Source organism: Microtus ochrogaster, chromosome 5 (assembly GCF_000317375.1).
Source record: "Microtus ochrogaster isolate Prairie Vole_2 chromosome 5, MicOch1.0, whole genome shotgun sequence".
Lineage (NCBI taxonomy): Eukaryota > Metazoa > Chordata > Mammalia > Rodentia > Cricetidae > Microtus > Microtus ochrogaster.
This window is the reverse complement of record NC_022012.1, coordinates 22,521,397-22,546,647: the sequence shown is the minus strand read 5'-3', so window position 1 is coordinate 22,546,647 and position 25,251 is coordinate 22,521,397. Positions and strand designations below refer to the sequence as shown.

At 42.3% G+C, this 25,251-nt stretch overlaps 1 protein-coding gene across 3 annotated transcripts in view; it reads right to left on the bottom strand.

Moving 5' to 3' along the window:
* The window catches only part of Opcml (opioid binding protein/cell adhesion molecule like), a 1,135,312-nt gene that overhangs the window by 541,574 nt on the left and 568,487 nt on the right, over window positions 1-25,251 (bottom strand). The window contains exon 1 of one of the 3 annotated variants that reach the window (XM_026779038.1): window positions 493-500. The exons of the other annotated variants lie outside the window; for them this stretch is intronic. The gene's annotated coding sequence lies outside the window, so the exon portion shown is untranslated. Of the gene's footprint in view, window positions 1-492; window positions 501-25,251 lie in introns of those variants that run through there. 3 annotated transcript variants of the gene reach the window in all.

Genomic DNA, 25,251 nt, shown 5'->3' with positions numbered 1-25,251 from the left:
GGGTAAGGTATATATCTAGCACATAGGGATCCCTGGGTGTGATCCCAGCATCACATGACCTGGGCATGGTGACACGTGCCTGTGATCCCAGCATGAGGGATGTGGAAGAATGAAAATTAGAAATTCAAGTTCACTCTCTGCTAGTCAGTGAGTTTGAGACCAGTCTGAGCTGCATGAAAACATGTCTCATTTTTTTTCCGTTTGAAAAACCCTCCAGCACTATTTTCAATTTGCTCACACGTTAAGGCATTTACTAATTTGGTAAATATGATTACATGTCTATTTTATTATGGACAGTATTTAAGGGCCTGGAGATGCAACAGTCCATGAAGAACATAAATATTTTCATGTACACCTCTGTGAGGGTATGAATAAGTGTTGAGGTGGGGAAAAAGAATATGAAAAATAAAAAACCAGACATATTTAGATTGGGCACTGTGCTATACAAAGTGTTCTGGGAGTGATGGGATGGAAAGAAGTTAAGGAAAGCACCTTGGAAGAGGCAGCATCTGGAGTGAGACCTGATTGGCTAGTGGATCCAGCCAAGCAGGGCGAAGAGAATGGCTGCTGTGAAGGTGGATGGCAGAGGAGCTTACAGTGACGGCAGAAGGCATGAGAACACCGGGTCCTGGACACAGGGAATCTGTATAATGATTTCATCCTAAATGCAGTACGATGGCTTCAGAGACTTTCAGCAGGCAAACACCAGGATCTGCGAGATAAAATTTTGCAAATCTTTCTGACCATGATGTGGAGAATGGATTGCAGGAGAACTCAGAGGGTGTTGGAAGCAGAACATCAATCCCAGTAGGAGTGGTGGAGTAAAATAAAGACGGAATAGGAAGAGGCATCTACGATAGCTAAGATTTGCTCAATTTGGGGATTTGGAGGTGGAGTAAAGGGAAAGAACTGAGGGTGATTTTGACAGCTAGGAGGTACAGCTTTCTGTGATTAGGATGGAGAAGGAATTTCCCAGAGCAATGGATTTGAGGAGACTAGAACCAAGTGCAAACATCAGGATGGCATGAGGAGGAGAAAGAAGTCCAAAGCAACAGAGGACAACTGAAGACTTTTTCTCATCCTTAACCTGCCTTCTCATTTGCTATTTTAAAGAGGTGTTAACATTCTCCTGTATGGATATGTCAAAGAGACAAAATATTCACAGCATCCTTACCAGATCCCTAAGCCCCCATACCATAGCCTGAACTTTAGAAACAGGCTACTTCATTGCACCCTATACGACCTACAATAGCCACTCAACTGTGGGCATCTCAGTGTGTCTTGTCTGCTTGATTATACCTCATCTGAGTACAATCTAGCATGATGCCCTCACTATTTGGTAATAAAATGGAATTCTGCTCACTTATATGGATGGATCCCAATGTAGGATCTCAAGTTCTATTGCAACTTCCTTGCTGTGATCTAGGTCAAGGAAAAATGACTCTATTATTGTGCCTGGGGGAGAAAAGGGTCTAGGGTACTGAGTTAGAGGCTAACCTCACTCCCAATTCAGCAGCCCACCATGCGTGCAACGTTCCTTGTTTAGCTTCACTGGCCTCCAGCTCACATCTTTATAAATGGAGGCAAGATACCAATACATCTGTACAGTGTATGGGAGGGTCTATCCTAGTCAGCTCAGGTTGTCAGAACAAATCTACGGACTGGTGGCTTCAACAAGAGAAAACTCTTTTCATATTTTTGCAGCCTAGAAGTCTGGGAGCTCCAAGGAAGGCTCTCCTCCTGCCTTCTGGCAGCTCCCTGCAGGCTGTGTGCACACCCATGGCACACAGACAATGCCCTTTCTGTCACAAAGCCTCCAGGTCCATAGGATCAGGATCATTTTTACACTTAAGTAACCATTATCATGGTTTACCAGCCCCGCCTCCCAACACGGTCACATTGTTGGTTAGGAGTTCCACGTATGGATTTCGGGTACTCAGTGCAATCCGGAACAATGTTAAATGATACACTATGCGGAATGACCGTTCTTCCAGGCACCCACTGAACACTTCATCACACTAGTCCTTATTTAACAAGAGAAGGAACGCCATTCTCTGATAGCACAGCTTTCTTCTCTGAAGCAGCTCTGTGGAAAAATAAGTTGTAAAAATCAAGGCCAAAATATTTCCAAGATAAGAGGTGTGTGTGTGTGTATGGGTGTCTCTGTGTGTATGTGTGTCTGTGCATGTAAGTGTATGTGTCTGTATGTGAGTGTGTGTGTGTGTGGCTGTGTGAATGTGTGTATATGTGTGTATGTGTGTGTGAGAATGTGTGTGTCTGTGTGTATGTGTGTGTGTGTTTGTGTGTGTTTGTGTTGTGGCAAGCAGGACAGATTGAACGCTTTCTCTCCCTCATTTTAAAGACTAGCCTATTTTAGAAATAGAAATCACCTCTATTGCTTGCAAAAGTTACATGATAATTACTTCACTTCTACGTTACTTCGAAGAGATTGCCTAGTAGTAGATCGCTGTTGGGAAATTCAGGGCTCCACACAGATAGCCAAACTGATCCATAATAAAATTTGTATCCAGCTATTAAAGCAATTTCAAACTGTGTGTTATTCAGAAATGAGGAAACCTTACAGCTTGTGTTTATCTGAGGAGTATTGAGCCCAGATGCTCTGTGGAAAAAACATGAAATAGAGAGCCTATAATTTGAGGTATATTTGTATCACAGAAACCCATCCACATAAGATGGACCAAGAGAATAGGGTGACTGAGGAAACAGCATGGTGTAAGCTGCAGAGGGACTAAGAACATTGGAAAGCCCCAAGCGGGAATGTGCTGTTAGTTAGCAGGATGATGAGAATGGCTGGGCTGGGCACGGGGGATGGCTCAGCTGGTAAGGTGCCCACAGCACAAGTGGGAAGATTGGTTGCAGCTCCCAGGTGAAAACTAGGGTATAGAGGCACATGTCTCTGATCCCAGGGCTAGGGCTGGAGGGTCAGGGGATGCTGGGGACTTAGCAGCTAACTATTCAATCTAATCATTGAGCTCTGCGTTCAGGGAAAGACCCTGTCTCAAAACTGAAGTAAAGTAGCAACTGAGACCATCCAGATTTGACTTTTGTCCTCCAGAGATAGATGCACACACATGCACACATGATCCCATGCATGTTTAAAAATGATTGAGTTTCATTTGGAGGCTAAGAAGGTTATAAGAAATGCAGTTGCCTATGAAATGAAACTGTAGATGAGGTGTAAATTCTGTGTCCCTGGGATCCCAAAGTAACCACTCTACAACAACTGCCCACCCATGGTTGAAAACATCATTCTTCATTCGCATTTTGCACACTTCCCACGTTAGATAAATGCATGTTAAATGGTTTCCCTTATCACTACTAGCCTACAAATTCAGATGTGTTTAATCCTATCTTGTTTCTCTTTTCCCTCCTAGGATGCACCACATTCTTCTTCAATATAGGACACATCTATCTACACCAAGGAAAAATCAAGTTGGTCAGGTAATAAAATGCCTGACTTTAATCCCAGCACTGCCACTTAAGATCTGAGATTTGAGGGAAGTCACTTATCTGTGAGTTTGTTTGTTCGTCTATAGGCAGTGTTCAGAAGACAGCTTTCATAGCTAAGTGTGGAGGTGCGTGTCTGCAATCCCAGCCACTCAGCAACTCAGGATGCTGGGAAGTTAGTATCACCTGAATGTAAGAGTTTGAGGATGATCTAGCAAAAATAGCAATGCCTTATCTCCAAGTAAACAAAAATAAGTTTCTTTGAAGGTTTTGGTCTAAGTGTGATAACATACAAAGCTGATCCCAAGTCAGAAGTCAGCCTAATGGCAGCTACTAATGATGGGGACAATCAATTTCTTCTTCTCTATCGTTAAGTCCAAAATGATAGAATTATCAAAACACAAAATTAATCATTGGGCAAATAAAAACAAAAATGATATTTAAAACAAACTTAAAATTAGCAAATAAACAGAACAATACAGTGTACAAAATTTAGGTGGAGAGTAATCTATTAGTTTCCCAAGAATTAGAGTAAACTGACAGCTGGAGAACACATGACAGATGCTCCAATATCAGTCATGTAACCTCTCTTTTGTCCCAAGTCTCCACGTGTATTTCACAAGCCGCTGTCTCCCTTCAGAACTGTAGGGTCCCTGAGAGTAAAGTGTTTGCTCGTCTTGATTCCTTTCCTTCAGGCAAGATCCTGGCACAGAGTAAGAGCTCAGCAAATATTTGCTGCGAGGGAGAGCTGATGTCTGCTCTCCAGGCTCTAGAAAGTCAGTGTATTAGACAGTTTTCTCTGGGGTGGCTGAGTTAATTATATGGACAGATAGGTAAGTAGATAGGTACGTAGTTAGCTGATAGACAGACAGATAGATAGATGATAGACAAATGTGAATGGAGATTTACTAAGGAGCTTGGTCATAGCAATGACATGTACCAAGAAGTTCTGGGGTCTAGTTTTTCCTAAAAGTTGGTCATTAAATGGGAATAACATGGTTGGGTCCAGGTCCAAAGGTCTTAGGATAAAGATGCTTTGATTTCTGGTCTGAGGTAAAGGCTTCTAAATCCAGAGGGCAACTTCTGTAAGGAAGGAATAGAGTCCAGAGGCCACCGGAGCCTTCCTGGTGTTTTGATGTCTACAGAAGAGACACATGGCTCCTCCTTTCCTCTGCTTTTGTTCCATGTGTCCCAAGCACATTGGATGGTTCTTACTCCCCTGAAGGGAGATCTCTGCTGAGTGAGCTAAAACTCACATGCTCACACTCCCCCAAAACACCCTCAGGGATACATCGAAAGCAACATTGTGTTAGATTCCTAGAAAGCCCTTAATCAATCACCATTGACGAAGAGTAATCCATCACATCCGGGAACGCTGACCAGAGACCCAGAGGTATCCCCACTAATGGATTCCTCTCATCCCTTCTTGACCCTCAAACTCCTCAACAGTGGGGCCTACAACGTACCAATTGCATTAAGGCATCTCCCTCTAAAATGACTAAAGATTCCTATAAAGATTCCAATAAAGGACCTATTTGCACAGCTACACAGAAAAAATCAGCCTCATTATTTTATAGTCACACCTCATATACTTCTGTAAATCAAAGAACACACACAGAAAACCATTATATTGAGACCTACAATGGATGGTAGTCCACTAACCAGACTTTTCTGAGCCCAGATTTCCTCACTTGTATGAGGAATATATATATGTGTGTGTGTGTGTGTGTGTGTGTGTGTGTGTGTGTGTGTAAGAAAGACATCTTAAGATGTCTTGCATAGAGCTGGGCACATAGGAAGGCTCCAGGAAGCAGATGTCTTTGCCTACCTGGGCACATAGGAAGGCTCCAGGAAGCAGATGTCTTTGCCTACCGGGCACATAGGAATGCTCCAGGAAGCAGATGTCTTTGCCTACCTTCACCCAGACTCTACTCTTTTCTTGCTAAAAAGAATCTGTTCTCCCTGGGTCTCACAGAGAAACAGAAACTTGTGTTTTTCTTGCATCAAAAGCTAGTTACTTGAGTCTTATCTTTTACTCAAAAGTGCTTTTTGAGGTGGTGGGGAGACAAGTATAAAAATCTGTATAGACCAGGCTAATCATAAATTGTTCAACCCCACTGACTCAGTCCCCTGAATTCTGAAAGCCAAAAACATTTCCTATGGTGTTAATCTGGTTTGTGGTTTGCTAACCAATTTATTAATTCTTTCGTGTGTGTGGCAGGGGGCATTTAAGGGTACCAAGATTTATCAAGGCCTTTTGATGGGAATGAGGGTACAAGAAACATGACATATTACCCTCTAGTTGCTAACAGTCTCACAGAAGAAATAAATCAGACAGTAAAATATGATAAGAGAAGATTATAATGGGTACAAGAAGCTTTGAGATTTGGAATCTGGTCATCTAAATAGAGGTGGAAGTTCCTAGAAAACTTTTCAAGGAGGAGTCTTCTTGGCTCAGCTGTAATGACCTGGTAAGATGTAGGCTTCCACTTGCTTTCCTTTGGGGAAACTGAATGGATTATGTTACCAATCACAGAGACTTAGTAAGAGCATTGGTTCTGAGTGGTGACAGAATGTCAAATGTTGGACTTGTTATGCTGGTGAGCTATCCAAGGAAAACATTTTGCTGGCATTTGGATACGTAGGTTTTAAGCTGTAGAAAAGGACAATGTTTGCAGTTAGAGATCTAGAAATCAACACTGTGAGCAGGAGCTGAATCTGAGGCTGCTGAAGTCAGTCAGCAGGAGAGTGAGAAGGAATAAAGCATCAGGCTCAGATTCTGGGCAGTACTCTTGGCAGCACAAACATCTTAAAGGGAAGATCACCGGAGAGTCTGAGGAGTGGGCAGAGAAGGTCGCTCAGGAATCAGTGGCTGTAAAGAAACCAGGAAAGAGACCTGAAGAGAACATCAGTTCTGTTGACCACTTTGTTTGCTGCCCTGACAATACAGCTACAAAAGCAACACAAGGAAATAAGGGATGATTTTGGTCCACAGTTCAACTGCACAATCCTTTGTGGTAGGGAAGTCACCAAGGCAGGATCTTGAGGCAGCTGACCACACTGTGTCTGCAGGATGAATGCTGGTGCTTAGCTAGCTCTCTGTCTCCTTTGTGTGTAGACAAGGTCCCCATATCCCGGATCATCAGTATGATCAGGGAGGCTCTCTCCACCTCAATTAATCCAGTCAAAAAGTACCCTCACAGACTTGCCTAGAGATCTGTAAAACTAGGGGATCCTAGATCCTATCAAGTTGATAGAATTAACATGCCATCCCTTGTCAACTTGATACCCAAGATGTCAATTTTAAGCTTCTTGTTCCAAGAGTCTCATGGCCATATCATAATGGACAATATACACAGTCCAAATTCAATATAGTCTTTAACAGTTCCAATATAGAAGTCCAGAGTCCAAGCCTCTTCTAAAGACTCAAAAGCAATGCCCTAACTCGGAGGCCCTATAAAATAAGCCAGAAGTTACACACTTCCAAGATACAAATATTCCCATTCTGACAGGGACAGGTAGGGTCATAACAAAGAAAGACTGGACATAAACTTAACAAGGCAAACACCAAGTCCTTAACCTCTGTTTAAGATCTGATGCTCAGGATGGATTTATCCGAATGGCTTGGATACTCCACATCCTTCTAGCGCTACATCATGCAAAGCCTCTCTCCACTTCATATTTGCAGCTTTCTTTAGTGGAATTCCCACAGAACTCGCATCTTCAACATCCTGGGCCTGCACTGTACTTTTGACTTCACCTTCATAGCTTTGCACAGTGGCCTCTCTGGGTTTCCTTATAAAAAAACAATGAATCTAATCCTGCCACCCAGTGTTTGTCCTTCTTATTCTTGCCTCTATCATGCCTATAAAAGCAATGTCACATGAATGAAACTGGCAAGTTCAGCTACCAGCTAAAAGATGTGGCCAAGAGTAAGTCAAGATGCGACACACTTCCCAGACAGTTGCTTTCTGGCAGGAGGACCTTCAGCAGCAATCTCAGTTTAGACTCTCTCCTTCCAAGTGAATTTCAATATTAGACCAAATGAGATCCCTTGTTGGGTAGGGTCTCTTCCTTAGGGCACTGTTTGCATTGTCTTAGTGAAGAGCAGGGTATTTGTCTTTAATGCTGCTAGTCCTTTTAACAACTGCAACCATTTTCCTAGAACCCAGTCTGTCTACAACTTTACTTAAACTCCACTTTTCCTCATCGAAAGTTGGTTTTTTTCTCTGCTTGAGGCTTTCTTTCATTGTAGACCTGGACAAACATAGTGAGTGGGGACAACAGTATAGTCTCTATTCTGTCCTCTCTGGAGATCTCCTTTACCAAATGAGTTAGAAATTTGCTTAGGACTAAACCTAACTCAGGCCATCAGGACATAGGAAAAAATATAGTCAGATTCTCCAATAGATTATAACATGAATGACCCTGCCCAGTTGCCAATAGAGTCTGTGTCCCCTTTGGAAGCTAATGGACACGTCTTCCACTGCCCATGTTTCTCTCTGGATTCTAGTCTTCCAAACTTCCAAACTCTGTTTACCTACCAAGGCCTTCCTAGCCCAGAGTTTCAAACACTTTCACATTCCTCCAACAAGCATCCTAGAAACACATGATAATATTCATCACGACCACAGCCCTGTGTCTTGGTACCAATTTTCGGTTACTAAATACTCCTCTTAGTGCTGTGACAAAATGCCTTTCAAAAGCAACGTAGGGAAGGAAGAGTTTATTTTCTATAACACTTTGAGAATGCAGAGCATCACAGCAGAAAAGGCATGGTGGCAGGCGCCTGGAGCAGCTGGGCACAGTGCATCCATACTCAGATGCAGTGGGAAATGAGCACTGCGTTCAGCTCACATTTCCTTTCCACTCTGTTTAAGACTTCAGCTCGTGGATCGGCATCACCTGAAATCAGGGGTTTTCTATCCCCTCAGTTAACCTGGAGGGCTATTGCAGGTGACTATACAGACTGTCAAGATGAGTATTAATATTAGCCACCGCAGTGGTTGTTGGTGTCAAATTCTGGAAGGTTTAGCTCAGGGGATTAACAATCAGGGTGGGTTCTAGCTAACACAGCAAATGGGGGGCCTTGGTGAGTTTCCCAGAGGTAGGTTCATCACGAGGCAGCCACATAAGTTAGGTGAGGACAAGCTGGGGAAGGAATGGAACTTGAGGAATGGGAAAATGAAGATGGTAAGACGGTCAGCTCAACTGGGAGAGAATCATCAGCAAGAGAGTGTGACGCCAGTGGGGCTCAGGTGTATGTCCAGTCACTGGGAGCGGTGTGTAGAGCTACTGTCTCTTCAGTGTGAGAGAGGTTCTGTGCAGTGTCTGGAAAGAAGAATTCCTTGAAGATGGTGAGAGGCCTCTGCTCATAACGCTTTATATGTGACCGACACAGGAGCATGGTTCATGAGCAGAAACAGCTCAATCTGAACTCACAGACGGGTTGGCTAAGTCAGAGATGTCATCCTTGTCATTGCCTTTATCTACTTTTCTTTTTTTTTTCTCCTCCTCCTTATTCTCTACGGTGTTCATCACCTATGAGTTCTAGGCACCAGGGTTCACACCCACTAGATACTACCTAATGTAAGCCTCTTAACACCCCTTTGAAGAGAACATGACTATCTGACAAAGAAAGCAAAACAATTGTGTGCAGTGATGCAGGCCTGTAATCCTAGACTCTAGGAAAAGGGGACAAATTATGGGCTCATCATAGTATGACCTGTCAGAAAAAACAAATAAACCAAAGAAGAGGATGAGATGGGTAGAGGGGATGGGAGAGAGAAAGGAAAGAAGAAAAGAAAGAAGAGAAAGAACCTAACATTCAAAGAAGAAAGGTTGTTCCTTATCAGTTCTTAGAGTATAAGGGAAAAAATGACTAATTCTTTTCTTTTTATCCTCATGGGTCATTGTTCTATTGCTATTACTAACACTAAAATTGGGCCTCAGCCTGTAGTAGATTTTCCGTAAGTATATTCAGCTGATAATAAAAATAGTTGTATAATTCTAGCACATAACCTGCAAGAGTCCTACAGACATTTTGAATTTCAAGACTCCAGTACCAAATACGAAAATCTCAGTGCTTTTTCTATCATTTGGGCTTTGGATGAGACTTTTTCATAGCAACAGAGCTGAGATTGACAGTACTTTTAGAAGCATCTTGGTTTTCTGTCTACTACTATGTTGGAACACACTATTATTTATATTGTGAGAAGTTAATCATGGGGGAAAGCAGGTGGTGGTACCACATGGCTAACAAACAATGGAGATAGGCTTTAGATACAAGGATCTTAGTCAATAAAACAGAGCCAGATTCATCAGAAACGGAGCTTATGATTTACATAACCATCATAAAACACAGCATCTCAGCATAAGAGGCAAGTCTCTCTTATAAGCGGTGTTACTTTAGATAGCCCACCTTTCACTCCAAGGTCTATGCAGGCCCTCACCCTCTGTGTGGGCACTGGGGTCCTGATCACACTGTAAGCATGATCACTACCATCATCATTGGAAGCACATATTTTATAACGAGTATGCCCAATCTGTGGCCCCTGGCATATACACATTTCAGAATAGCCATGAATGTGGTTTTATCCATTTGGACATACCATCGCTTTGTAATAACAAAGATGAGATGATCTCACATAGCAATAACAAAGATGAGACTTGTCAGAACCACTTCTTTCACACTGAGAGTCCATATCACTTTTTCTCTACATGTAGTTCTCTAAGTCCTCTCAAATCTTGTTCCTGCCACCCATCTGGATGGAACCAGTGGTATAAACACTGAGGAAAAACAGAAACTGTAACTAAAGGTCAGGAGGATCTAAATAGTTGGCAGGAGAAGCAGATCAAAGGACTAGGGATGGGTTGTGAACACACTGTTGATCTTCCTGGGCTTCTGGAAGTACAAAGACTTAGGAAAAGGAAATGGAAAATGGAAAATGAAAAGCAAAATAAAAGGAAAGAAAGGGGCAGGGAGGATGCAGGCAAGGAGGCAGGATGGAGCTAAGCACCTAATATTACCTAAGACTAGCCAGAGGATAAGTCAAGAGAACATTTTGCAAGTGCAGTTAGAGTCAGCAATATTTGCAATAAACACAAAGTTGTATACACATATTAACATTATATATATATATTATAAAAGAGAAGAGAGGGAGGAGGAAGAGAGGTAGAGAGGAGAAGAAAGGGAGGGAGGGTAGGAGAGAGAGAGAGAGAGAGAGAGAGAGAGAGAGAGAGAGAGAGCACAACTATTTTAAGTTAAGGAACTCACTCTCATGATTATGGAGACTGGAAATCCATGATCTGCTACACAGACTAGCAAGCTAGAAATCCAAGTTGATGCTGGAGTTTGGGTGTTAGAGCTAGTTGTTGGAAGAGTTTTCTGCTCACCTGTCTTTGTTCTAGTCCGGCTTTTCACTTATTGGATACACCCCCACCCACAGGTGGGCCACAATATGCTCATCCCAAAGAACACAGACTTAAGTGTTGATGTTGTGCATAAAGAATCATTCCAGAAACAAACATCAAGAATTTTTGGCTAGATCCCTCCATACCATTTTCTAGCCAGGCTGGCACATAAAACACATCTCCAGGCTCCTTTGAAGCAGCTATCCTACAAGGATTAAAGCAAGTGTTCCTTTAAGAAGGGCATAGGAAGCAAAGGGAAGGCTCCATCGTCTCACCTGATATTCTAATATTCCTACCACAGGCATGCTTAGGTCTAGCATTTTGGCCTCAAAAGACAAAGCCCCCTCAGCATTTAAAGAATTCAAATTACAAAGTGCTTAGAAAGAAGTAGCATTGGTGTGAATGGATTTTCTCCAAAGTGCAATTTGTTTTTCCCTTTCATAAGTGGGGAAGAGGTTCCAAAGAGGTACAGAGCAAAGGGTTAGATGCCACGGAGAGCGGAAAAGAAAATGGACTGCAGAGAGACCAAAAATAGCTCTTTAAGAGACATAATTATTCAGAGCTTCAATTTACCTACGTCTACTTTAGAAAAACTCAGAATCTACACATGACCCTAATACATGGCCCAGATTTAAATGTGGCATCTTGAATCTGGGGGATAGGAAGGAAATTGGAAGGAAACATTTCAGGGCACACTGTGGCAGTGTTCAGAAGGGGGGAGGAAAGAGAAGAGGGGCTGGGCTTGTCTCTTCACACTCTTAGTAATTTCTATTGTTTTTTTTTATAATGAAGTTGGGTGGTTGCCTGCATTATGTTCCAGCATTGTGTATCATCCAACAGACACATAACTATAGGGCAATGCTCCAACCATCAATTAAAACTTGGAGTTGGGAAAACATGCATCCATCTTGTTGAAACTGAAATGAGTATACTGTGTGGATATGTTTCTTGATCTCAAAGACTGAACTCTGAGGTATATAAAAGCAAAGAGATTATAGTACCTACTCCCATCACTGCTACAGCCACTGGAGTAGCCTTTGGTCTCTGAGACAGACTAAGCAAAGAAGTGAAAGGAGGAAGAGCCTTTCCTTATGGCTTCGAGGTTCCAGTCCTGTGTCAGCACGGCTACAACACTGGAGTAGGTGCACCTTACCGCAAGTAGAAAAGGCAGAGAGAGAAAGAAGAGACTGTAGTCCCCATTTTCTTTTTCAAGGCAAACCCTGCACGACCTAATTCCTCCTAGTAGACCTGCCTCTTCAAGGCTCATCCACAGTAGCTTCTCAGTGGTACAGAACCAAGATTTTAACATATGGATCTTGGTGGATGCTTAAGATCCAATCCATATTAAACTAGAAAAAAAAATCATCCTAAGTGAGGTAACACAGACCAAAAAAAGACAAAAAAGGCACGCACTCACACGTAAGTGGTTATTAGCTATAAAATAAGGGATAAGTATGCTACATTCCACAGATCCAGAAAGACTAGGTAACAAGGCGGGTCCATGCAGTGGTGGGGAGGCACTCTCGGATCTCCCTGGGAAAGGGAAATAGAAAAGATTTCATGAGTGGATTGAGGGTGGGTGGGCCTGGGAACATGAGCAGTCAGGTTGGGGGGTACGGAAAAGGAGATTGCTTGAGGGTGGCTGCCGGAAGGTGTGCATTTTAGGGCTGGGAAGAAGTTTGATGCAGGGGAATCTCCCAGGAGTCTACAGGGAGGACCCCAGCTTAGACTCCTAGAAACAGCAGAGAAGCAGCCTGAACTGGCCATCTCCTGTGGCCAGAGTGGTACCTGGCCCAATTGTCATCAGACAGACTTCATCCAGCAACTGATGTAGGCAGATACAGAGACCTACAGTCAAATATTAGGCTGAGTTCTGGAATCTTATGAGGAGGAAAACAAAAGAGTTTAGGAGCCAGAGAGGTCTAGGACACCATGGGAAGGCTCACATAATCAACTATCCTGGCTCATAGGCACTCACAGAGTCTGACAACCAGGAAGCCTGAATGGATTGACTTAGTCATTCTACATGTATGTTACAGTTGTGTAGCTTGGTCCTCTTGTAGGACTCCTAACGGCTGGAACGGGATGTCTCCAGCACTTTTATTGACTTTTGGGACCCTACTTCTCATACAGGGTGAGTTTGCCCAGCCTTAATACATGGGGAATTGTTTAGTCTTACTGCAATCTGATATGCTATGTTTTATTGATACTCATGGGAGACCTGCCCTTTCCTGGATGGAGACAGAGGAAGAGAGAATTTGGGGGGGGGGGGGCGGCAAGGAGGGAGGGTCTGGGAGAGGAGGATAGGGGAAGGCTTCTGCTGGCATATAAAATAAATAGATGAATAAAATATTTCACACACACACACACAAAGATCCAATCCATAGTACTTACTTTATAACAAATACTTCACTTGTACAATATATCTAAGAGAAATGTCTTGCATGCATAATTCCTCCTTGCCCAGTAATCCTAGTTCCATGGGGAGTCAGTGACTTGGACATGATCAGAGTGTCATGAGCAGAGATCTACAAAGCCCCAGGCCTTCTGTATCAGCATAGACTTGCAAGAAGATTGTCCTCTTGGCATAGAGACTGTTTTTTTTCTCTGCACAGACTGGAAATCCCATGTGGGCGAAAAGCACAACAGTTGCAGTGGAAATGGGAGTATGGGGGAGTCCAGGAGTCTCATGGCAGAGGTCAACAGGGAACAACAAGCTGAGACAAGACAAGATCCCTGCAAAAAGCACAGGCTGCTTGGGCGGAGGGTGAAGCAAGACTGTGAAATGAAGCTGAGTCTATTTTCCACTCTCTCCCTCCCCCTCTCCATCTGCCTGTCTCTTCCCTTTTCTCTCTCCCTCTGCCTCCTCTCCCTTTGCAAACCTTCAGCTGCTAATTTCCATCCGACACATTTAAGAATTAATTCCAACACTTCTCTCTCCCTCTGTCAAGATATCCTCCTGGCTAACCTCCCCCACCCTTTGGCAATGTGCGCGTTTTATTCCACAGACTGTTTGCCCGACAATTCCCAGACGTGGTGATTTGCTCTGACATCTTTGTGTATGCAATCAGCCCATGTCACAAAGGGCCTGCAGAGAATGCAGGGGACCAGCTCTGCAGCAGGACAGCCTTGTAACTCGCCAGTGAGACTGAGACAAGGGGGGCTTGCGAGGAGGAGAGACAGGGGGCTCCATAAACTTCCTTTGCTACTGGCTACCAGCAGTCTCCATCTGGATCCAACTCCCCAGGCCCCTGAATAGGACAAGAGTGACTCTTTTGCAAGTAGCAAGGGTCTGTCAGACACAAATCCCCACCATCCCCATCTTAATTAACGCAAACTAATGGTGCTGGGCAGGGAGTACTAAAAATAGTTCTTTGGATAAACTGAGACAGAGACATAAACAGCACAGCAAGCTGCACCCCGGTGCTTGCTCAACTCGGAAACACTCAAACTTTTAGGCATATTTACATGACTAGAGTACAAAATTGAATGCTTTGCCTCTTAAATCAACAAGTGTGTGTGTGTGTGTGTGTGTGTGTGTGTGTGTGTGTGTGATGAGTGTCCATATGAATAAAAAATGAGTGTGGATGTATGTGTGTTTTGAGTGAGTATGAGAATGTGTGTGGCTATGTGTGTGAGTGTGTGCATGTGTTAGTATGTGTGTGAGTATGTATGTTTGAGTGTGTATGAGTATGTGTGTTTGTATATAATGTATGAGGGTTATGGAATATTGTAATGAAGACTAGACAGGAAATATCTGTCTTGTGTTTGAAATTTTGGAAAATTTGTAATTATTTTTAAAATAAAACATTAAAGAAATAGTGGGAAGGAGCAAAGGTTAAGAACCATAGAGCAGTGGTTCTAGGCTGCACAAAGCCTGGGTTTGTTCTACAACATCACAAAACCAAAGAAGAAAACAAGATGAAGGAAGGGAGGAGCAAAGGATGGGAGGGACAAACAAGTGCATTAGAAGAATGGCTAACATAAAGAAATACATCCTTCTAAAGTGTGTAAGATATGAGCAGCAAGAGGATTGCCTTTAAAATACTTTCTTCATGAGTTTGGATGATTGATGGATAGATGGATACAGCTAAAGAGGAAAAGTCAAAGGATACCCAGCCTTGCAAAGGGAGGAACAGCCAGTGCCCAGCACAATGACAGGCAGAAGTAACCCTATCCACAAAGAAGTCCTCAGAATGGAGCTGTAGACAAAAACATCAAGGCAGCAAATCTGAACAGGTTAGCATTGCAGGCTTTGGAATGTCACCCTGGCTCTCCCGCCTCCAGGTTCATCCCCCATCACATGAATCATTATGACGTTCGGGATCCATAGCATAGAGATATGTGCCCGGAACTGGATGAAAAACCTTTCTAGAAAAACTTCCGTGTGTTTGCAACCTTCAGCTGTAGCCCAAGCTCCTTCTAGCTGAAATGTCCTTTTCTCATTGGCTTTGAAACTCACCCTCAAGGCCCAGATCATATGCTGCCTCCCTGGGCAACATTCCAGCGTCCTCAGCAAAAGTAGGCCCTCCTGTGAATTGCCACTCCTTCCCAGAGTCCTGCTCAGTTGTCCTGGTTAGGTACAGGACACATTTTATCTGTCTCGATATTCAGTGCCAAGCATGAGACTTAGTGCTCAATCCACATTTACTGAATGGCCGAGCGTGACACTCCTCCATAGAAGGGCCCTTTCATGGTGGCGTTTATTTTTAACTGGATGCTTGAAGTAGTGTTCAAGGGTTTTAGGAAATGCTTTCCTTCAGTATTTCACAAGACAAGCAAAGCCAGGAAACTGGCCCATTACTTCACTCAGTGGAAGTCTGGGCTCTCTTGGCCCGAACACCCTCCCTTGTCAGAAAGAAGACAGCCTTCCACAGAGCACGCCTGGGAATGCACATTCCTGTGCAATTAGCAAGCTCCCACATAGTAAGCAGACTAATTTTGCCCGTACATCAGCAGTTTGCCTAATCAGGGAGTTCCACTCCGAGCTGGAGGAAAGGATTTGACGTCTAGACCATGGTGTGAGAGAACTAAAAACTGTGGTCCAAAAGAAAACCCTGCTATTAGTTTGATATTTGTCACAGAGGGGGCACCAAATTAAAGACATGCCATTTATTTCTTTATAAATACCTCCTCATTGTACAAATCTTTCACTAAACCCACCTTCCACTCTGCTCCTTAGCCATGGCTGGTGTGCTCAACTCTTCTGAGTCTGGGTACCCTTGCAGAGGGGAAGTTCTCTTAAGCCTTCATCAACAGGTAGTCATCGAACTGCATCTGATTCCTCATTCTTTGCTTTAGTTTGGTCAATATTTACTTTAAATCTAGTCTTTCCAACTTAGCTTTCTCCTAGGCTCTTCCAACCTCAGAAGCACTCTATTTCCATCAGCCCCCTTCTCCTGATCCAGCAAAAAAGCAAATCCAAGGCCATTTCCCTCAGTCAGATAGAGCAGGAAGCCTGTGTGGTAGAGGGTATAGGAAGCTAAGGTTGTGAAACTAGACACTGCCATATAGCCCCAGGGTATGGGCTCCAGTGTGTAGGGACTGCCTTGTCCTTAGTCACTTCATATCGAGAACTTTAGAGTAATGATCACCGGCTCTGTGTGAGTTGGGAAATCTCTGTGCCATAAACGATTGGGTTATTGATGGCCTTAGGCATATTTCTTTAGTGGACTGTTCATCCTAAAAACATTCTGTACAATAAATACCTCATTCACAGTGCTTAGGTGTTGTTTGTAAATTTGCGTGGCCTGGGAGACCAGGACACCACAGATGGTTCTGCAGAACTGACCATTAGCATATTTTTCAGAATTCACTTTCTCTACCATTTGGAGACCTAGGGCTCTGATGTTGCCAAGGTCCAACTATCAGTAAATGTTGCCTATTCTGAACCTCATTTTAGCATTGATGATTATTGATGTTATTGTAGCCTTTTCATTATTGTTGATTATTTTCATATGAACATTATCTCTGCTTCTATTCTATTTGTCTCCAAGCTATACGATAGGGTTAGGTTCCCTAGAATCCAGAGCCCACTAACTGTACCTTGAACCTGTTCATTCTACACTTGGAACCGAGTTTGGCTGTTTCCTCCTCAACATCACTTCAAGTCAGTGAATGTTTATTTCGGGGTCAAAGCAGAGGCCATTCTGTAAGGGGTCATAGGCAGGGAGGGAAGTTTCCTGAGTCCAGCAGATAAAGCTTTCTGTGTTGATTCCAGGTAGCCAGGCAAAGGAGGGTCCTCTCACAATAGGATGCTGAGAGAAGAGTTGCCCAGGTAACATCTCAGTGTGCAGAGGGAAGGAGAGAACATGGGTTATAGGAAAGAGATCTTTCTTCATGGATCTTGTCAGATTCTGAACATACATGGAAACATTTGAACTAACATGTTAAATCAGTTAAAAGCCTGTCTCACCATCTCCTCCAAAGCCACTCTAAGCCAGTCTTATTCTGGAAAATCAGGTAAGAGCATCTCTCTAATTGACTGGAGGATTCCATGAAATAGCAGAAGGGTCTAAAACTTTTGCTGAGAATGACATCATCCTTCAGCAGCCTGTTCACTACTGATCTCTCCTTTCCCATCTTCTTCCTCTTCTTTCCCAACTTCCCCAGGCCCAGACCAGCTCAACTACTCCATGACCTTACATGGCTGCAGTCTTAGGATCCTCTGGCACTGTATAAATAGAGCCACTTTGGTATGTGATCATACATGATTTTAGTGTAGATTCTGCTGGGTTGTTTTTTGGAGGGGGCAGGCCAAAGGGTTTGAAATGGGAATATTGAGGCTGAGAAAGGTTATAGACCTTGTTTAAATACCCACAGCTAGGAAGTGGTGACTTCAAAACTCAGGCCAAGCACTTCAAATCCCTGCTTTTCTTCCGTTACAACACACAGTATTTTACAATCTCATTTCTCAAGAATGTTATTTTTTATATCCTTACATGGATTTTTAAGGTGATTTAGTCATTTACTCTATTTTTCTATTTCTCCCACTACATGTGTGACAGAAAATAATTATACCGCCAGAGTTCTGACTGCAGCGCTGTTATTATTATTATAGCCGAGTACCCTAAAGCAAGTGACTTAAGTGACGTATTTTTTCAAGCATCATTACTGAGTGGGAGTGAGAGAAAAATGGACATTGGGAAAAACAGTCTTGACAGACAGGGCTACTCTGAAGATCAGCTTCATTGATCCTTGTTAAGTGTCTAATAATTCCGTTCTCATAATGGTTATGGACATAGAGGTGAGCTGCCTGTGTTCTTCAGGGCAGAGGTGTTACAAGGCAGACGTAGGGATCTCCTCTTTCACAAGGAACCCTGTCCCCCAAAGCGTATCTTCCCAGTGACTAACTGAGATGATGAGAAAAGGCCCAGGCACTCTCTTCCAACATCAGACAGCCCTGATGAATGTTCCCTCCAGCTGACCAAAGTTCCCATGGGACTGTACCATACCTACGCCTCTTAATTTCTCTCTCCTTCCGTCTTTACGTCACCCTGCTCTGACATGTCCCTATCAAAGTCACTGATCAGAGAAAGTTCCCTAATGGACATCTTGTGAACTGCTCTCCAATTGAGAACCCATCTTGGGACAATCACACACAATAGCCATTATAAGCTGTTCCTTGCCCCTCCCACTGGCATCAGAATTCACTTTACCAATTAGTTGTGAGAATTAAATAAAATACCATGTCCATCTCTGGGACAAGCCAAGTAGAGAAACCCAAAATCGGTCAACTGTGAGTCTGGGTATAGTGTAGACATCTGGTAAAGAGTTCTAGGCCTGTGAAGGAGTACACTGGCCTGCAATAGGCCAGAGATACCAGTATAGCCTAGGTACTGAGAACTACACACCGCATAGTGACGGGGCTTTCTTCATGGCAGAAATGGCAGCTGGTTGGCTGTCTTCTGGGTCTCCACCACCATTTGACAGCAGTGCCTCTGCTTTCGTTGTACAATTGTGGCTCATAGACATTTATTACTGGTTTTTAAGTTTTCATATACACCATTAGGTAGCCTTTACACCTGTTATTTTCCTTGTGACTGATTTTTTTTATTTCTTTAATTATCATCATTCCCACCTAGAGCATTGTTTAAACATCATAATCTTTTGTGAAAAGAGGTTATAGAAATAAGTCAGCGGAATTCCATATTTTCATCACAGTAGGTCCTAGGATGTCATGTGAGTCCTTCCTAATTTTAGCACCGCCAGCACTTTCATAACACTGACAGTGAAGGCAATCATCACAACTGAAAAAAAACCATTTCCCAGTGTGCATATCTACCAAAAAATCCCTTTATTTTACCTGACAGCTTTTCACTGTTTGCCTCAAACATCCTTCCTCCAGGGGATAGACATGTGGGATCTTTAAGGTCAGCTCCCCTTCACTATTAAAAGAAAAGGGAAAGAACCTCAAGCAGACCTAGCAAGAATGGCTGAGACCACCCCTTGCTCTTCTTGATAAAAATGCATGGCAAACCCGGGCAGCACACTGGAAGCATGGACCAAATTCTACCAACCTTAGCCATACTTGATAAACTCTGATGGATCCTGGTAGAAACAGAGAGAAAGGCAGAAAAAGTCAAGTGACTGGTTACCGTGTGGTGCTGACTGCAGTCACCATGGGCAGGAAGAAAAAACACAATCAAGCCTGAATGCACTCAAGTTCAGGGATGGTGGCAGTAGCCTCAAGAGCAGACCCAAGTAACAACAGAAGTTGATGTCAAGCCTGCTTGAGATGGTTTCTGACATTGGAATTTGGAATATCCTGAGCTAGAGAGTAGCAATGGTTGATAGGTAGCCTTGGCAAAGGTGGGACTGGAGCTGGTTCTTAAAGAGGGCTGTAAATAATTAATCTGGAAATGCAGAATGAAAGAGGACTGAGACAGAATCTTGGAGCCCATCAGTATCCACAGAGTGAGGGGTTGACTGGGAGCTGGTGAAGACAGAGAAGGTGTATCGGAGGCATCCCACCGAGAGTGCCGAGAAATCAAGAAAGGAGAATGTCAAAATTGTATGGGCAATGCTGCCCCATGATGCAGGGGCTGAAGATAAAGGACAAACGCGAGCCACTAGCTTTGCAAGACATTCAAAAGCTTTGAAAGAAAGGCCAGATTAAAATGGGTTAAAAAGTCAACTGGAGATGAAGCGCAGAAGATGTACACTGTATTTCCAAGAGATTTACACTAAAGATAGAGAGAGAAATAGGAGAGCAACATGAAAAGCCGGGGTGCCTGGTGAGGTCAGCTGTCGCCCCTGCTTCGTGTTTGCCCTTTAACTTGTTTTGAAACTTACATGTGTTTGTGGAAAATGGAAGGGAAATAAGTCATAAAGAAACTGGAGAAAGGGGACGTTCCAAGAGGAGGCAGGCATAGAGGGAGACTTGAAGGGATAATTTTGGCAGGGAAAAGAGTACCTTCCTGCAGCAAGAAGAGACACTGCTCCCTTAAAGGGCCACAAAGAGAGAACATGGGGAATCTAGGTCACTCAGTTGGGTGTTTTATTGTGCCCTTTTCCCTAATTTTAGCAGTTCTATGATGATTATCTATATTCCTAATACGTAGTCCAGACCCCAGGAAAAGGGAATCCATGTGTTAATACCATTGTGTAATTATCCCTCCTGTCACCTCAGAGCAGAACCCCTACGCTCTGTAGACATTATCACTTCTGAAGACAGACGTGAGTGTCAGCTCTCAATCAAACACTGACAGAAAAGGATCTCCAGTCTTTGCTGGAAGGAAGTCAGAAATGCACCTCCCATGCGCCCCACCCTTACCCTCAGGGTGTTAAGGCTTTAACCATCAGTCAGAGCTAGTTACTTGGGAAGCTGCTTAATGCCACTCTACTGGATGGCTCTTCTTCTCTGAGAACCTCCCCATTACCCTGAAGCTCAGGACAACTTGACCTCTGTTTCAGTTGCTGGTGGCAGTAATCCCCCCTCTCTCATATGGGTGCATATATATACACACAAAGTTACATTAAAATAGACCCCACAGACCATGTATCAGTCTCCACTTTAAAGGGGACCATTTCATGGCTGTTAGTATACTCTGAGAATGTAGCAACTAATCACAGGATCAACTTTAGACCGAATCCCTCCAGAAAGAAGGGTCAGAGCGTCTCACTGCCATATAAACACAGGTTATGTTTGGTGCCTACATATTCATGCAAGAGTCTCGTATTTTTAGCTCTCCTACATAGGTCTAGGATCTATTTTAAGATAGTTTGTGCATGATATGACTAAGGGGACCATGCTTATGTTTTCCAATGTGGAAACTTAGTTGAGTCAGCACTGTTTTCATAATTACTGAAATGGAAATCAGGGGTGGCGGATGAATTCCCTGCTATTGACTTAAAGGCCCGGTCAATGAACGTCGGAACGTCCTTGTCTTTATTACAATAGTATTGCAAGTTCTGAATGGGAAAAATATGACTTCATAATCTTGATTTAGCTACTCTGGAGCTCTTAAATTTCATCATATGGATTATAGAGCCAGCATCCTGGCAACTGCAAAGAATAAGCTGAAGCTGTGATTTGCCCTGCTGTGAATCTGTCCATCAAAGTGTGGAATAGCACCTATGAGCGTTAGTGAGTCTTCTAGACCATGGGTGTGGGTGCTGAGGTGCTTTGCCACTTATGGTGGACATCATTAAATTTTTGAAGACTTGTGCTTTTGAGAGACTAAAATTTAAACTTCCTCTACTTGATCTCAGCCTATAGGCCGAGAAGTAACAGTTCATTCCCTCTCTGTTAAGCTGAGACAGACTACTGTTGTCAGGCTTTAATAGTGCTGTCTATAGAGAGCAATGTATGACACTGAGTGATGAGCTTGCATCCATGAAACTTTATTAGTTCCTCTCTCTCTCTCTCTCTCTCTCTCTCTCTCTCTCTCTCTCTTTCTCTCTCTCTCTCTCTCCCTCTCTCTGTGTGTGTGTGTGTGTGTGTGTGTGTGTGTGTGTGTGACTGAGAAGGTCAGAGGTCTTCTGGGTCTTTTCCAGTACCTCTCCACCTTATTTTTTGATCCACAGTCTTCCCTCTGCTGAAGAAGGAAGTTGACAACTATCTAGGAGGATTCTCCAGGCGGCCCCAGGGACCCTCCTGCCTCCTACCTCCTGTGCTGGAGTTACAGATCTGATTTTTCTTTTTATTAATGAGGATGTTAGGGATCAAGCTCAGGTCCTCATGGCTGCACTGCCAAAAACAGTATCTCAGAAGCTCCATCTATTCACTTAGATGTTCAGGGTTTTCTATATAGAACTTATGTCACCTCAAGTTGAGAGACATTTGCATCTTTCTTTTTAATGTATATGCCTTTCACTGACTTATTTTTGACAAGTACTCCTGGCAATGATTTCCAGTATTATGTTGGATAAAAATTTTGAAAAAAATTTTTGGGAGCAGAAATCCTTTTTCTTGATCTTAGCAGAAAAAAATCCATTTTTTTTTTTTTACCTTTAAAGATAATGGTTGTTACTGTTCCTTAACCAACCGGAAAAGTTTTCTTCTAGTTTAATTTATTTAGTATTTTTATGAATAATATTTATTCATCTACAAGTTTTTACGCTTCTACAAAAACATTTGTATATTTTTATATACTGTTACTATGATGTGTCCCTTCTTTCCATTTCTGTTTATTTGTATTTTATGTGTTTGACTGTTTTGCCTGCATATATGTCTGTCCTCACATGCATGCTTACTGCCTTCAGAGGTCAGAAGGAAGTGTTGGATCTCTTGGAACTGGAGTTACAGATGGTTGTAAACCACCATGTGGGGGCTGGGAACCAAACCCAGGTCCTCTGCAAGAGTAACAAATGCTCTTAATTTTTGAGCCAACTCTCCAACCCCTGATGTGTTCTCTTAATGGATCTGTGGATGTTAAAACATGATTAATTTACCAGGGAAAGTCACATTTGGTCATAGTAAAAATTTCCACGGGCTATTTGAGTTTTGTAATATCTTTGTCTTGTTTTTATTAAAAAAGTGTTTCCCTCACTCATCCCTTATCCTCCACTTCTTGAAAGGGTTTATAACAAATGGGTAGTAATTTCTTAAATGCTTGGCAAGGTTTACCATTGACGTCAATGACCTTAGAATTTAGTTTTTCTGTATGTACATTTGTAAAATTACTAAGTAAGTATCTGTATATTCTGTTTAGAGTATTTTAGTACCTCCTGAGTCCATGATGCTACTCTGTGTCTTTCCTGAATTATGTCTACATCATCTAAGTTACTCAATAGGTTGGTACTCAGGTATTAATAGTATTCTCATAATTATTTCTGTGAAGTCACGATCAATATCCTTTTTACTTTAGCAACATCCACTGTTGTCTTTAGCAATTTTATCCTCTTTTATTTTCTTGTACAGTTCAGCTAAAGTTTTGTCGATTTTATTCATATCCGCTTGTCAAATAGTTTTTATGTTCCTATAAAAGACTGTCAGGTTTTTTCCCCCCTTTAGGCTGCATTTATGTACGGGCATCATGCCCATGCCTGGTGCCTGCAGAACTCAGTTAGAAGCGTCAGATCCCCTGACATGGTAGCTACTGCTGGTTATCATTGAACCCACTTTCACTTTCCTTTGTTTTCTTCATCATCAATATTTAATTCATCCCCACTCATCTGTAATCATCTTCATTCTTTTCTTGTTCTGTTTCCTTTGGGTTTGATTTTCCTCCCCCTTTTCCTACATCTTAGACGGTAAGATCATCATGTGTCATTGCCTTCTTTTTAGACACAGACATTTAAACTATGGCTTAGAAGGATTTATATCTGGAAACGATCTCTACAGTATGCTTTGGATGAGCCCGATGCCTCTGTCTCAGTCTTTCTCCAATCACCTCATGATCTGTTCTCCCAATCTGGTTACTTGAGTATGTTCATCTTAATATAGCTTTTAATTTCCTAAATTTATTTCTGGGATAGATTTCCATTTTAATCTTGTTATGATCACATACCACATATCATATAATTTCAGTCTTTTAAAATGTATGAAGATTTGTTTCACCGCCTAGCATCTAATTCATTAGAGAGAATGGGCCATGTTTACTTGAGAATAATGGGCATTCTGCTGTAGTTTGTTGGGATGTTTCGTGGCTTGTTTTGGTTCTGGCCTAATTCAGGAGATATTCATTCTCCCTACTTCCTGATATTGCATTCCCAGTTTCACGTTATTGAGAGCAGGATAGTGACAGCCCACAATTTAGCCTACAGATTGTCTTGCTAAACTGCCTGTTTTCCTTCACTTTGCTCAAGTTTGCTTAGGTGTTTAGGGTCCCTATAATTTTATAACAGTATTTTCACAAACTTTATAACTTCCTTGTAGACTGATCCTGACTATTTTAAAATGTCACCGAACTATATACATCTTTTCTGTTTGAGGTTTATTTTGTGGCTGGCCTCTCTTTGTGAGGTACACCTTTTCCCTTTTTATTTTGCCACATTCATATATAAAATATGTCTTTAATATATAGCACTTATTTTTGATGCCTATTTAATTCAGTTTGATGGTTTCTGCCTTTGGATTGAGTTGTTTGATCTAATCACGTTCAATATTAGTACACTTGAATTTTCTTTTTTCTATTGTATATGTCTCATATATTTTCCTCTAGTTCTACATTTTTCAGAAATGAATATTTTCTGCTCCAGTTTTAATTAATGCAATGATTTTTTACTGTTTCTTAAAAATATTTTACTAGCAATTGATCTAAGATTCAGTGTATACATCATAACATATAAGACTACTTCATCTCCCCCCTTCACACACACACATTGTATTAGACAGCTTTGCACTGCTATAATAGAGACCCTGGAAGATCTTCACTTTATAAAGTAAAAGGGCTTCTTCACCTCGCAGTTTTGGAGGTTTGTGGGTTTAGCATTTACACTGGCTTAGCTTCGGTTAGAGTCTCTTGGGGAATGATAGGGCTGGAATGTGTACATAGAAAGGGGTCACACATGGGCCTGGAAGCACAAGGCAGGGAAGAGGCAGGCTTGTTCTTTTAATAACGATCCTCTTATGGAAATTTATGAGGTTGCACAAGAACTACGACGAGGTCATATGCAAATTGCCTCCTGCCTCAGTGACTAAATGAACCTCAAAGAGATGGAGAAAATATTTTATATACTCCCAACTTTTTACTCTTGTTCTGTTTTTCTTATACCTATTACACTCTATATACGTTATAATCCAATAAGTAGCAATATTTTTGGATGCATTATTTTAATTGTGTGGGTTTTATAGGACTGAAGGAAAGAAATGCGAGTACATAATTTTAGTTTGCTCTATTAATCATCGTATTTACCATTTCTTATTTTCTTTATTTATTCCTGTAAACGGAGTTACCATCTGGTGTCATTTCCCTGCGCCGATGC